The sequence below is a fragment of the Struthio camelus genome, chromosome 3 (assembly GCF_040807025.1).
Source record: "Struthio camelus isolate bStrCam1 chromosome 3, bStrCam1.hap1, whole genome shotgun sequence".
Classification (NCBI taxonomy): Eukaryota; Metazoa; Chordata; class Aves; order Struthioniformes; family Struthionidae; genus Struthio; species Struthio camelus.
Window position 1 is genome coordinate 108,577,958 of NC_090944.1, and position 13,344 is coordinate 108,591,301.

Sequence of the window (13,344 nt, forward strand, 5' to 3'; positions counted from 1 at the left end):
AATGAAGTTCATAGTAAAGGGTCCACCAACTGAATAATTTCCTTCCAGTCTCAGGTCATAAGTCATATGATAGTAATAAAATTAAACTACTCTACAGTTACATTCTAAATGCTAATGTACTTAAAATCTTTTAAAATGTTTACCCTGCTACTTGCAACTGCGAAAGGGTCTTTATTGCCAGTCATCCAGAAATAAAAGCAAAAAAGTGCCATAAAAAGCAATTGCCTGTCTCAAAGAGAATTTTAACTTTTAAAAAAAAAGAATTACACAAAAGGTGTTATGATAAGATGAAAATTCAAGAACCTAGAACACTTCAACGTATCTGAAGCATTTGTAGCATTCAGATAACCATGAGAGAAAGTAGTCTGCAGCCTTCCACACAAGCTTTTAGAGTCAGGAAAAAGCTCTCAGGATTTTCAATCTGATTTTAATATTCAAGGCACACACCTAGTTTACCTGTCATCTAGAAGAGAAGAATGTAAAATGAGATCCAGTCATGTTCTGTGCAGTTTTTAATGGAACATTTATTTTTAAATAAGGTTACATAAATGCAAGCTTTAGCAGTACTTTCCATTCATATCATCTCCCTGCAAATAGTTCATTTGGGCCACATCTATCCTAAAAACATTCTCTTGTTGTAAGAGTATACTACAGCAAAAGCACTCCTGACATTGTCGCAATTTATGCAAGCAAAGCTGTACCTTTACTAGATCAGGCTATGTTACAAACCATAACACAACTAGCTACAGTAGCAAAAGCAGTAGCTTTATAACAGCGTTTGCATGGCAGCATCCCATGGCCAGGGATCATATCTCACATAAGCCTCTAGGGTAAACACAGCCTGAAATTTACAGTTTACAGTCATATGAAACAATGTATAAAAATCCAAAGAGCTTTAGAGAAGATGGGAAAACCACAGAAGCATTCTGTAAGCGACCGAGGGAATGAAAGCGTAACTATTGGGCATCCTGTGTTCCTATGAACACATGCTCAGATGAAACGTCAACCTGCTGCAACAAGCCTATCGGGGACACCAGTGTACTCCACGGGACTAAGCTATTGCGATTCCCTGCGAGCACCGAAATACAAAGTTAACAACAGCAAATAACACCATTTATTGCTTCTACAGTTCCAAGAAACCGTTCACAACTTTTGAGCCGGACGCGTATAAGGAAGTCTTCCAAAGTTTTAGCCTCCCGCTTGCGCACCAGAGAAAAAGCACGGTACTTTAACTCACCGTCCCCACAAAGCGAGGGTAAAACGAGGAGCTTCCGTGCCCTGCGGAGTCTCTAGCGGCAGTTTTGCAAGGGCAGTTTCCCGGCGGGTAAGCCGGCGGGCGCCGCCGCCCCAGCCACGGGCACTGCTAAACAAACCCCCCGCTCCCCCCGCACCAGCTCCGCGCGCGCCGGGGACCCACCCGCCGCCCGGCACGAGCGGCCCTGCCACCCCCCCCCACACACACCTTCCTCGCGGCGGCCGTTGGGCGCCGAGCCCGCCGCCGCCCGGCCGCGGCCCCGGCCCGGCCCCGGCTCCCGCAGGCGCTGACTGCCACGGCCGGGAGACGGCAGCCGCCTCCCCCCTCCCCCGAGCCGCGGCCTCGGCGGGCATGGCGCGGGGCCGGGCCGGGCCGCGCTCCGGAACAGCGGCAGCGGCCGCCGGGGGGCGAGCGGCGCAGCTCCCACCCCGTCCCGTCCCGTCCCCTCCAGCCCGAGCCCGAGCCCCACCGGCCGCGACGCCGGCGGCGGCCACCTACCGCTCCGCTCCGCTCCCCTGCGGCGGCGACAGCGACGCCTCAGCGCCGTCGCGGCGGCTCCAACGGACGCAGCATCCTCCGCCGCCCCGCCTGGGCCCGCCGCTGCCGCGCCGCGCCGCGCCGACGGTGCGAGCCGGAGGAGCCCCCTCCCCAGCCCCCCTCCGCCGAATGGAAAATAGTTCCCCGGGCCCCGGAGCTGGGAGAGCGGGAGCGACACCTCGGCAGCCAATGGGAGCCGGCCAGACCCTCGGCGGCGCCAATGGGAGCGGCAGCCCGGCTGGGGCGGGGCTACGCCCAACCTATGGGACCGCCGCGTTCGCACTGACCCGCTAGGATGGCTCCAGCTAGCCTCCATTGACGACCATCTTGGAGCCGGGCACAATGCCCAGTCTGGGAAGGGGTTCGCCAGCGGCCATTTTGGGTTCGGGCGGGGAGGTCCGTGGAGGGGCCTGGTCACGTGGCGGCGGCGGCGGCGGCAGGAGGCAGGAGGCGGAGCGGAGCGGAGCCGCCAGGGCCCGGCTGGGGCTGGCAGCCGCCGCCGCCGCCGCCGCGGGGAGCAGGGGCCTGCAGCCGGGGCCTTGCCCGCCCGCCGTGCTCGGGGGCCGCGCGTCGGGCCACAACTCAGCCAGGGCAGCGGCGTGAAGATAACAAACGCTGCTGTCGTTCGCTGCCTGCTGGCTTCCTTTTTCCCCTCCCTCCCAAGCCTTTTCTAGGCCTGGGAACTTCGCGTAAAGCGCGAGTCGTGCGTCGTCACCACGGCTCCAAGAGGAAAAACCCCAGCCGAGGCCACGAGGCCACGAGCGGGGGTCGCGGCCCACCGATGGTCCCCAGGCCCGGCCGAGGCGCGCCGGCCCGCGGACGGGCCCTTCCTCAGCTCGCCGAGCCTGGCCGGGTGCCCCGAGGAGGGCTCCCGCCTGCCCGCAATAAGCGGGCCGCGACGGGCCCGGGGCCCGCGCCCCCCTGGACGAGCCGCTCCTCGCACCGGCGGCTTTCGCCGAGCCTACCGTGCTTGCCCGCTCAGCCACCCTCAAAAGCTTCTAAGGAGCGTTGCCCGCTCAGCCACCCTCAAAAGCTTCTAAGGAGCGTTCCCAACATAATCTGTTGGGCTTTTTTCGGTCTTTTTAAAAAGATGGCTACTTGGGGAACATACCTGCTGTGATAGCTTCTCTTTTAGGTAATGCCTCCTGCTGCCCACTAGCATTGTATTTGGAGAAGTCAGTTTCTTTGTTAGCGGCACGGAGTGCTAAATGCTTACAGATTCAGACTCTTGAAGAAAGGTGTTTATTGTTGGATGGGATTAATATGTGAATGTGTGAACCATGTTCACAATAAGTTTCCTCTCCTCTCCCTCCCTCCCTATAACTGGGAACAAATTCATTCCTTGGCTAAAAGCACAGATGGAGTACATCTAACCACATCAAGCCGCGCAATTGCCTGTACAAAAAAAAAAACTAGGTATTCCCAATAACAGAGTGCATCTCTTCTTTCTGCATCTAGCAGAGAAACTGGGACGTGTCAGTGTGGAGGGTGGACAACTAGACGGCAGACACTGTTTAGATGGTCAGGCTCAGAGAGCAGTGGTTGAAGGGTTGTACCCTGCCTGGAAGCCCGTGACAAGGGGAATGCCACAGGGATCTGTACGGGGACCAGTTCTGTGAAACTCCTTAATCGATGACCTGGAAGAGGAAATGGAGTGTTTGCTCATCCCGTTTGCAGGTGACACCAAAATTGGGGGGGGGGGGCAGTCAACATGCTCGAGGGCAGAGCTGCCTTTCAGAGGGACCTAGACAGGGCAGAGGAATGGGCTGACAAGAACCTTAGGAAATTCAGCAAGGACAAGTCGAAAGTCCTGCACTTGGGAAGGAAGAGCCCTGTGCAGTGATACAGGCTGGCACCTAATGAGCTACAGAGCAGCTCTGCAGGAAGGACCTGCAGGTGTTGGCAGATAGCAAGCAAGTTTCCCCAAATCTAGGAAAAGACCTAACGTTTGCAACTTCTTGCCTCGGGCATTGTGTTGTCTTTTTCTAGAGGGGTACGAAACAGTCTGTGCAGGATAAGTTTCTTGGTCAGTCGGAGGCTGCGGAACAATCTCCCATGGACACCAAGGACTACTTCACACCTCACAACAACCTCCTCTAAGTACACAAGCATGCTTTTTTGAACTTGCTGCCTGCACGCAGAACAGCCTAGTGTATACATTACCTGCGGAAAAACCCCACAGATGAAACAGTACAGTGCATAAGCAATTCTGTACCTTGGTAGAGGATAAAAAATATAGTGAGCCATACATAATTGATGTTGGTTGCATTCAAAATGATACTGATGAGCCCAATGTGTGATTCTACATTTCTAGAATAGAATAGCACTCATGAAGGATTCATGTGCCCCCAGCTCAGATGCCGCTAGAACTGCCACTTGGCAAGGCTATCAAGAAACAATGAGGTTGCAAGTAACAATGGGCAACACACATATATAGCCAGCCTGTGATAGGATCTAGCTAGTGTAACGGTTAACATCACCACATCACCAGAGAGGTTTTGCTTCAAAAGCGTAGCTTCAGATTAAACCTACTTTTTCCTGCAGTTACCTCATACTCGACCCACTTGTATGACAAGTCAGTTTTAACTTCAACTTCCAGACAGTTTCCCTTTGTAATTATTTCTGTAGCAAACTAGCATTCATTTCCAGTCACAGCCTGTGGTAAATATTTTTATGCTAGACAGTTACAGAGACTTCTCAGAATTATGAAGTTTTATTAACATAAAAGCCCAGATTTGCTGTATCTCTTGTTATTCATAAGGCAAATGCTCCTGATGTTACTGTTTCTGTCAGGATTAAGGTTCAGTTTCAGCTAGAAAAATATCAGTTAATCCTGCATCCACACAAATGCCACATCACTGTAACCAGAGAGTCATCAAAAATACCATTCACACACTTCAGTCCCATTTAATATTTTCATCTGATAGAGCAGATATTTTAGTGCATGTGTAAAGTTTGACATCCCAAGACAGAAATGGTTAAGTAGAGCAAAGATTTCAAGCTGTTCATAGAGTGTAGAGCAATGGTTCAGTAGATAGACCATCAGACTAACATCTCAGAAATCAATGTTTGCTGCTCTTCTACAGACTTTTCACATGACCTGGAAGGAACCCCTTAGTTCACGAGGACCTTACTTCTCTTATGCAAACACAGGAACAATGCTTCCCTGCTCAAAAAAAGAGCATCTCAAGACTGAATCCATTTGTGCAGAAAACAAAGCACTAATACACTACAGAGAAACAGATCATAATTCCTAAGAGCATCACATTCCCCCAGTTAGGATTATATCCATTTAATGTAACACCCATCTACTTACTGTCAGACCTCTTCCATTTACCAAGCTGAATTAAGGTCTTCAGTCTAATAACTACTTCTTGTTCCTAGAACCCAGCTTCTTTCAACTTTTTTTTTGCAAACCTGCTTGTCTAAAGAACCTCTTTGCCACTTATTTCCTTCCTTTTATTTCCACAGCCAGGAGTATTTTCAGGTCTTTTCTTCATTGCTAGCTGGATTAACCACTTCATGGAAACACAGAAGAAAAAAAAGGAAGACTAATATAACTGAGCAGAGATGAATAACAAAATGCTATGTGATTGTAATGAATGAAAGCAGAGCTAGCAGCATAGCTTGTATTAACTGACAACCTCTATTCAACTTTGGTCAATCAAGTTACTTACTGTTTGTGAACCTAAATGTGGCACTCTTGGGGGTATAGTGAGTTCTTTCATTATACTCCATTTTATAAATCTATCTGAATAGTTCATTACTTAAAATTGCTTAGGCAGTAGTCAGAAAAAACTTTGACAAAACCAAAGCTTTTAAAGCTTCAGAAGACTGCCGTTTAGCAGACAACATCTGAAAGGGACTTTCACTGCTGCCACAGAAGTTTTGAGAGCTGTTAGGATTTTCTTTGATTTTGCTTTTTAAATAGACTCTTCTGACAAAGTAAATATATGGGTTTCTCTTATTTCTGATTCTCTGATGATCTATGCGGTCCAGGGGTATGATTACAGGACTGGGAATTGGGGATCTCTGACTTCCACTGTGACCCTGGAAAACTCATTTGTGCTGCATTTACAGTACAGCAGGCAACGGTATGTAATGTGATTTGGTGCATGCATCAGCATTTGGGGAATTAGTAGAATTCCTTATTAGTTGCACCCAAATCCCCTCAGGGCTCAAGGGAAAGAACAACTCCAGGATATAGAAAAGGGATTGTCCATTCCAAGGGGATTTTCAGAAATTCTCAGCTGCCTCCACATTCTCACCCAGACGCTCTGGATTTTGTCACATCAAGTACACAGCTAAATCAGCAAATGTAAAGTCTTGGCACATGCATAGAGTCTGACTGCTTTAATTGTATTTCAAGCTCAGCACTTCTAAAAATCAGAGCCTTGCTGTCTCATCCTGAGGATCCAGAAATGAATGTTCACCTCGGAATGTTTTAGCTCAACTGCACTTATATATCTGCATTAAAAAAAGAAAAAAGAAAAAAGCAAAAAGCCTCAGCTTGTCCTTAATAACTAAAAAAGTGCAAGACTAGCTTAATGACTTCAGATCTTCCTGTTGACTGACCATGGTCAGATGCAGTTACTTTTTAGGTAGCAGGCAGAAGAGGATAGATATGCAGCTGCTACCACATTATGTGACCTATGTGAAGTGCCTTCACCACACTGTAGAATGCAATTAGGGGAGCAATTACCCCCTAAGCATCTCAGATAAATTCACTGTCTTAAGAGGAAGTTGGCCTAGATGATCTTCTGAGGGCCCTCTCAACCTTAATTATTCTATGATTCTTTTCCCATTTATAACACACTCAAAAACTTAATTTTGATTTTTAAAAGACCTGTCTGTCAGACCTAGAAGTCTAACTGAAGGAGTGTTAGGCATGCAAGCTGCTTTTTAGATTTTACCTGCCCTCTGAGCCAAACCTACTGACATCAGAGGATTCACTCCCTATTTTGAGATCTGTACATGGGCAGAAGGGACAGTCTTATTTTCTTGCTTTCTTACCCCCCGCCCCCTTCCAAAAGCACAGATCAAAAAATTAGTTATCTAATTAAGAGGGAATCTGTGCAATGGACTAGTCATTCTCTGATTGCAGAGCGTTGCACATGGGGAAGATCTCCCCCTCTTTCCTGCAGAAGGGCTTTTGTGTCTGAAAGTTTACAGTTTTGTTTTGCTTTGTTTTGTTTTTCCTCAGCTATGTTACTCAGCCTAATACAAGGTGTTAACCTCTCTCTGCCAACTTTCCTCCCTGGCCTTGATTTCCACTCTTTCCTTAATTCTCAAGTAACAGACCCCCATTCCATCCTCTTTGCCTAGTAATTGGAGAGATGGCAGCTATTTCTAGAGGAGACATAAATGCATCAGGCTTACAAATGGATGACTCTGTGCCCCCTGTGACTTTGAAAGCACATTGGAGCAGACTCTGTTTTGCTTCTACAGGACAGCCAACGCCGGCACTGGTGACAGGATTATTCTGAGTGAATTCTACAGCAGAATGACGCAGTCTCCTTCCCTCGGGGCCTGCCTCTCCCACCCTTTCTTTCCATGGCCTGTATTACTCCTCCACCATCGCAGCTGAAAAGCAAATACGTAGTGATTTTGCAACCTGGGAGCAAGAGTCGCCACTAATAAAAACACCTTCCATTCCGGTCTGCTACTCAGCCAAAGAGCCAGTAACCAAACAGAGGGAAATTATCAGCTGCTTTGTTCTGATTACTGTATGTTTCATTTTAGGGATCTGATGATGGGATGGAGGAAAAGAAAGAAAATAGGATGCTACTTACTATAAAGTGAAGAAAATTTCCTAATACCAAGTCCGAAATCTCCTATGCTGCTTCAGTTACTTATGTTGGAGATTCTAAAATATACGCACCATCCATAGGAACACAAGTTAATTCAACTCTTGTTTTTTCCAAAAAGCGCTAAGTACCAACTGGTCAAAAATGCAGATATAAATTAAATTTATATGGAGTTTATTCTGCAAAATCTAATTCTTAAGCATGTGTCTCAGAATTTAGAGAGTGGAGAGAATAAAGGATCAGGCATTTTTAGAAAAAGTTTTATACATTTGAGTAAACTTTGTGTGTCTGCGCACAGTCTTGAAAAGCATTTATCATCAAGAGATTTCTGCTGCAACTAATCTAACATCTTTTGTGATTTCTTATTTAACCAACTAGACGTTCTACAATAAAAATCCTTTGCTTGTTGCCAATCAATTACGTACAAGAGGTCTGTATTTGGTTTGACAATTTGTCCATCAAACTATGGCACTGGCTCCCTCAGAGGAGTCAAGTCCAAGGATTTCCTTGCAATTATTCTCCATTCACTAATAATCATTTCCGTTAGTTCTTAAGCTAGACATCTGCACGTTACTTGCCAATGACAGCAGAAGGGGCAGTCAAATGTTATCCCAAATTTAAATTGTTCATATAAAAGTTAATTAAACAATCACTCGCCTGCAGTGTTAGCTTTGAGAAGAAAAAACAGCCAAAAATAAACTGCAGCTTCTAAGTCTCAAAGGTGTAATGAACCTTTGGGATCAAGGTTTTTAAAAAGTAAAATTTATTTCATGTAATTTTTAACAGAAATAAAAATATTTGAGTTAGATAATTTTGGTAGAGTGTTTGGCACTGCTGCTAAAAAGGCATTTAGCAGTACTGGTAGGCAAGAAAGTCACCTGAGACACAGCATGCAGAATACGTATGTTACCTCTTCCCTTCTATGATATTGCTCATGACAGGGCTTGCTCACATGATAATTTAGGGTATATCTTTATAAGACCGCAGGCTAATGGAATCATGTTTAAGACCAACAGCATAACTAATCAGCACAGATCTGGGGTGCACAGAGCTGGTTTATCTAAACCTAGATCAGTTTGAAGAGCAGATACACATAAAAGTTTAGTAAGCATTTCCCCAGTTTTTAGGTAGCTGCTTATCACATATCAGAGGGCTGTACTTTTATTCTGAGTTCATAGATACGCCAGTCATGGATTTACCTGGAAGCCCTGTCACTTCCCTGCTCCCTGGTAGCGCTGCTGCATGCTCTGACTCACATGGGACGGGGCCAGCCTTGCAGCTGTGGAGCTGACACTAGCCAAATCACAGCTGGATCCTTCCCTACACGTGCTGGCAAGCATCATGGCTATGAAGAATAGTTTCTTTTGTCTGACCAACTGTTAATAAATTAGATTCTCTAGAAGCCAGTAGAAATCACTTCCCTCTCTTTCAAAATCACATGTTGTTGCCGTTTTGGCTAGAAACAGGGAAACATGTCAACTTTAATCATATATATACCTTTATACCCAGGGGCAGTACACCATTACTAAGGCAAATATATATACATATACATTCTCTTCAGTCCTTTTAAAAAAAGATTGAAATGAAAGAAGGGAACAAGCTAGTTCCAAAACCAAAAAACATCGTACTTGGAATAATTAGGAATACATGGCTTTGCAGGGTGTATTGCATCCCTCCTGCTGCCTGGCAATAGTCTTGCATGGTTGCACATATGTCTACATGTCAAACTTAGGTTTTTTATGGCAGTTATGTTTGCCTCTTCCTCTGTTTAAATCTTTGCGTTCAAACTGAACCTGAATCAATTAATTTCTCAAATAGGACAGTGCAGAATGGTCACTGGACTGAGGTAATGACTAAGACAAATTAGAGAAGGCTCACAGAAAAGCCTTTAAATGCTTAGAGATGGGAACATATCTTTCATACTGTGAGGTTTCAGGATCTGAAGCTTTTCACTTAACCAAAGCAGAGGTCATGACATGACTTGATTGCAGCGTATAAGCAAATATGCAGGGAGCAGACTAAGGTGATGAAGGCTCTTCAGTATCTATCATGGAAGAAGATAACAAGAAGGACCAGCTGGAAGTTGAACCTCATTAAATTCAGACTAAAACCAGAGTTTTTTAACAACTTGGAATAGTTCAACAAGGATTGAGGGATCCTTCTCCATCACTATAATCAAGATTGTTTTTCTAAAAAACACGCTGCAGTTTAAGCAAGAATCAATTCAAGGCACTCCTGTGTTCTGTGCTAGAGATTATTGAGACAGTCCCTTCTGATCTTTGAATCTTTTCAACCAGGACGGGTTGGCCAGACTATGGCTAGCTTTGACTGGCGCTCCCAGAAGCTTTAACGTTCTTCATCTCTTGCCAGGCAACAAACGTAAGAATAGGAAATTCCTTCCTGGCCTTGCAGCCATCAAATAAAATCAAGTACATTATTTGTGAGCTTTAAAGCAAAAAGCTTCTCTGATCGATAGGAGTAAAAAGCAGTTCTCATCGGCAATAACAGAAAGAGTACAGAAAGCATAGTTTCACAGAGAGAGCGTGACTTTGCACTGCCCAGCTTTTAACTCCCTTGTGCTCTGAGAGGTGACTGTGGACAAGGAATGAGTATAAGGACTTAGACAACGGTGAGCTGGAAATCTGAGAGTTCCCTGTTGTTAATAGGAGGCCAGTGGTAACCATGAAGCACTGTGTTATGAAGGGCTGGAAGGAGGCAGGCTGGTATTTGTCTCTTTTCTCCTTATATCACTCTACTGTCCATCAGGGCAAAGACTAAGAACAGACTCGAGTTTTTTTATCACACCTGTAAGAATTTTTATACCAAAGGAAATTGATTTTTTTACCTTTTGGAGGGCTAGTGACATAATCCTGCATCCCTCATTGGCCCTGGGTGAGTATACTTACGAGTCCCCAGTTTTGTCGCACTTGTGTCCCTGCCAGCTGCCCTCTGAAAACTTTTGAACTAGTGAGCCAATTTCAACTGCATTTGACACAGGTAAAAGTATCAGAGATGTGACATTTCCAGTAGGGTTCACGGCAAATTAGTGTCCGCGTAGAGGAAAGAGACAAGGACGGATGCTGAGGCAGAAGCTGTTAAAGTTGAGACCTTTTCTCATTTCCAAGAGACAGCAGGCAACTGGCAAGGCAGCACAGATGTGTAGTGTACTATATTTGCATAAGATACCCTTCACGGTCTATGCTGTCTTTGTTGAGCTCTGTTATGGCCGTGATCATATAAGCCTTTATACATGTGAGTAGCTGGATCCGCATGGGTTGGTCAGTAGGGCCAGTTCACACAAACAGAGCTTTTCACTTGAGAAAGTGTTTGCAGGACCAAGGTCTTATCTTGCAACCCTTCATTAAAGAATACGGACTGATTTCAGTGAATGAAAGGAAGAGCCTGATTATTTTGTACTTTGTCTCCTGTGTGATTATTTACACATCTGGAAAGGAAGCGTAAGCTGTGATTGTTCTATTGAATAGCACTTTACACTTTGCAAATATATATAAATAAAGCATCTGCTTGATATATCCAATGAATTCCCTTGCTATATTTCTCAGAAAAGTAACAGTCAAACCAAAATATAAAATCTCAGCATTATATGTTCTAAACTAATATGCTCTAGTATGTCCAAGCCTGATGGTAAATGATTGCTTCCGCTATGATGGTCTCAGTTTGCACAAAGTGGAGGCATGCAGGGAAACAGTGTGGGAACTCTCTAACCAACTGTCACTCTGCTTTCTGTGCATCCGACAGCTTCATTCCTTGTACAGCCATACTGAAGTCAAAGTTTATTGTCTCTTCTGAATCCACATAATGGTGCTTTTATCAGAAACACTTTACTTTTGCTTTTTCATATTCATATGATACTACTGTTTGTTGTGCTCTTGCACGCATTTTTTTCAGCATTTTTGTATTTCAAATGTCTTATTAAAGTCAGAAAAAATAAACAGGAATATGCCTGTAAATTGAAGAGTTACTGCTATATTTGAATGAAATATGAGATACATTTTTATTATATCTGAGGGAGAGCTGAAGTGCAGTGCTAATAAATATATAACTCCTAAAGCAAACAGCATACACTGGGAATCCAAATAACTCTTTCAAGCCATTCATCAAATTGGGTGATAGAAAAGAAACCCAGCTGTGAGTGCAAGAGAACAGGATTCATTAGGTTTGGGAAGTTTTTTCTTTAATGTGGAAACAAATCTGAAGACTCTAGGACTTAGCACAGTTGAGTCTCCTTTTTTTCAGGATGTTTGTAACATGGAGTCAGACTTTGCTATATGCAGCATTTCTGAAATCATGCAATTTCTCCATTGTTATAATATTTCAAGTACAAAGACCTTCAAAGTCCAGGGAAAAACTGTTAATTTCCCTGAAAAAGTAAATACAGTTCTAGGACACGCAGAAATGGATCAGAAGTGCCATGGCCACTTCAAACAAAATTCCGTGTCAGTCTAAAGCTGTTCAAGGGCTTTTGGAAGGGTAACTTGACTTCTGTGTCCTGTGTAAGACTTCACATAGTTTACGTGTATTCCAGTAGGACCAGATCCCACTCTACAACCTCCCAGGCCTTTTTACCACTGTCTTGCCCTCCTTCCATTCTCAGTACTCCAGGTCCCAATCTCCAGGTGTCCTCTGGATGTCATATTTTCCTTTGTAAATTCATGCACTCACTCTTTAACTTAGATACTAGACTTGGATCTTCTTTGTCTCCAGCCAGACTAACTGAACTGCAATTTCTGAACTGAACAGCACTTTCACCAATAAGCTGGAAATATCCATATGAACAGCATCAGGGTACCTCAGATCAAAATCTGACTCTGAATTAGTTCCTAAGCCAGAGCCCAGCAGGATGGAAACTGTGTGGCTGGTGGTTATCTTCCTCAGGCATCATCCACCCTATACCCTGCCTGAGCCGGGCAGATGGGGGATCCACTTAGATTCCACTAGGAAGTATTGCTGCAAGGGGCCAACACTGAAAACTCAAAAGCATGATGCTACTTGCTGTGGACTGCTGGGTTAGTATGGACATCTTAAAGAGCTGTATCAGTAAGACTTTGAGACGGGATACAAGAAAGTCATGGACAATAGTAGATGCTCCAGATTACGAGGATGCCCTGAGTCTATTAAAAGAAATCAGATCACAGCCCTTCTCAGGTCACGCACACACCCTTGAATGCAAAGCAGTTCTGTGGGGAAACGTGGGGAATCCCTTTTTTCAGAGCGTAATTCATCTTCCCGAAGGAGGACAATGATCCATTCATTGTGGGAGAATGACACTCTGAGGAGACAGGGCTTGGAAGAAGGTGATCAGAGTCTGGAAACCGAGTGGGCTGCTACCTCCCACATTGGCCTGTTTTCATCTTTCGATGTTTATTTCCTGGGCTTGCCGCCAGCTCCTCTGTATTCTGCCAAAAATGCTATCCAGCACTACTGGGCATGCCTTGCACAGTACCCTCTGCCGGCCACTCCTGGGTGACTCTGCCCACTTTGCATGCTATGAGCCACCGTGGCTGCTTAACCAGCCCCGAGCCGCTATACTAACCGCATCGCCCCAGTCCACCTCTCTCTGGTTGTTGCTTCTCGGTGTGCCCCTGACTAATCCTGGTTTTGCATGAGGAGCTACCTGGCCCTTGCAAGCTCTGCAGCTCTGCCTCCTAGCTCCTTAGCCAACTCCCCTACCCAGGGTTTCTCCTGTCTGCACCCTGGAGCAGCAATCCTGAGACAGCAAATGCA

General features: G+C 45.3%; 1 protein-coding gene across 8 annotated transcripts in view; it reads right to left on the bottom strand.

The window, feature by feature from the left end:
- SOCS5 (suppressor of cytokine signaling 5) overlaps positions 1–13,344 on the bottom strand; it is a 101,963-nt gene that overhangs the window by 30,036 nt on the left and 58,583 nt on the right. The window contains exon 1 of one of the 8 annotated variants that reach the window (XM_068939602.1): positions 1,754–1,938. The exons of 4 other annotated variants lie outside the window; for them this stretch is intronic. The gene's annotated coding sequence lies outside the window, so the exon portion shown is untranslated. Of the gene's footprint in view, positions 1–1,237; positions 1,326–1,753; positions 1,939–13,344 lie in introns of those variants that run through there. 3 more of the 8 variants (XM_068939606.1, XM_068939607.1, XM_009676273.2) reach the window with 3 other exon arrangements.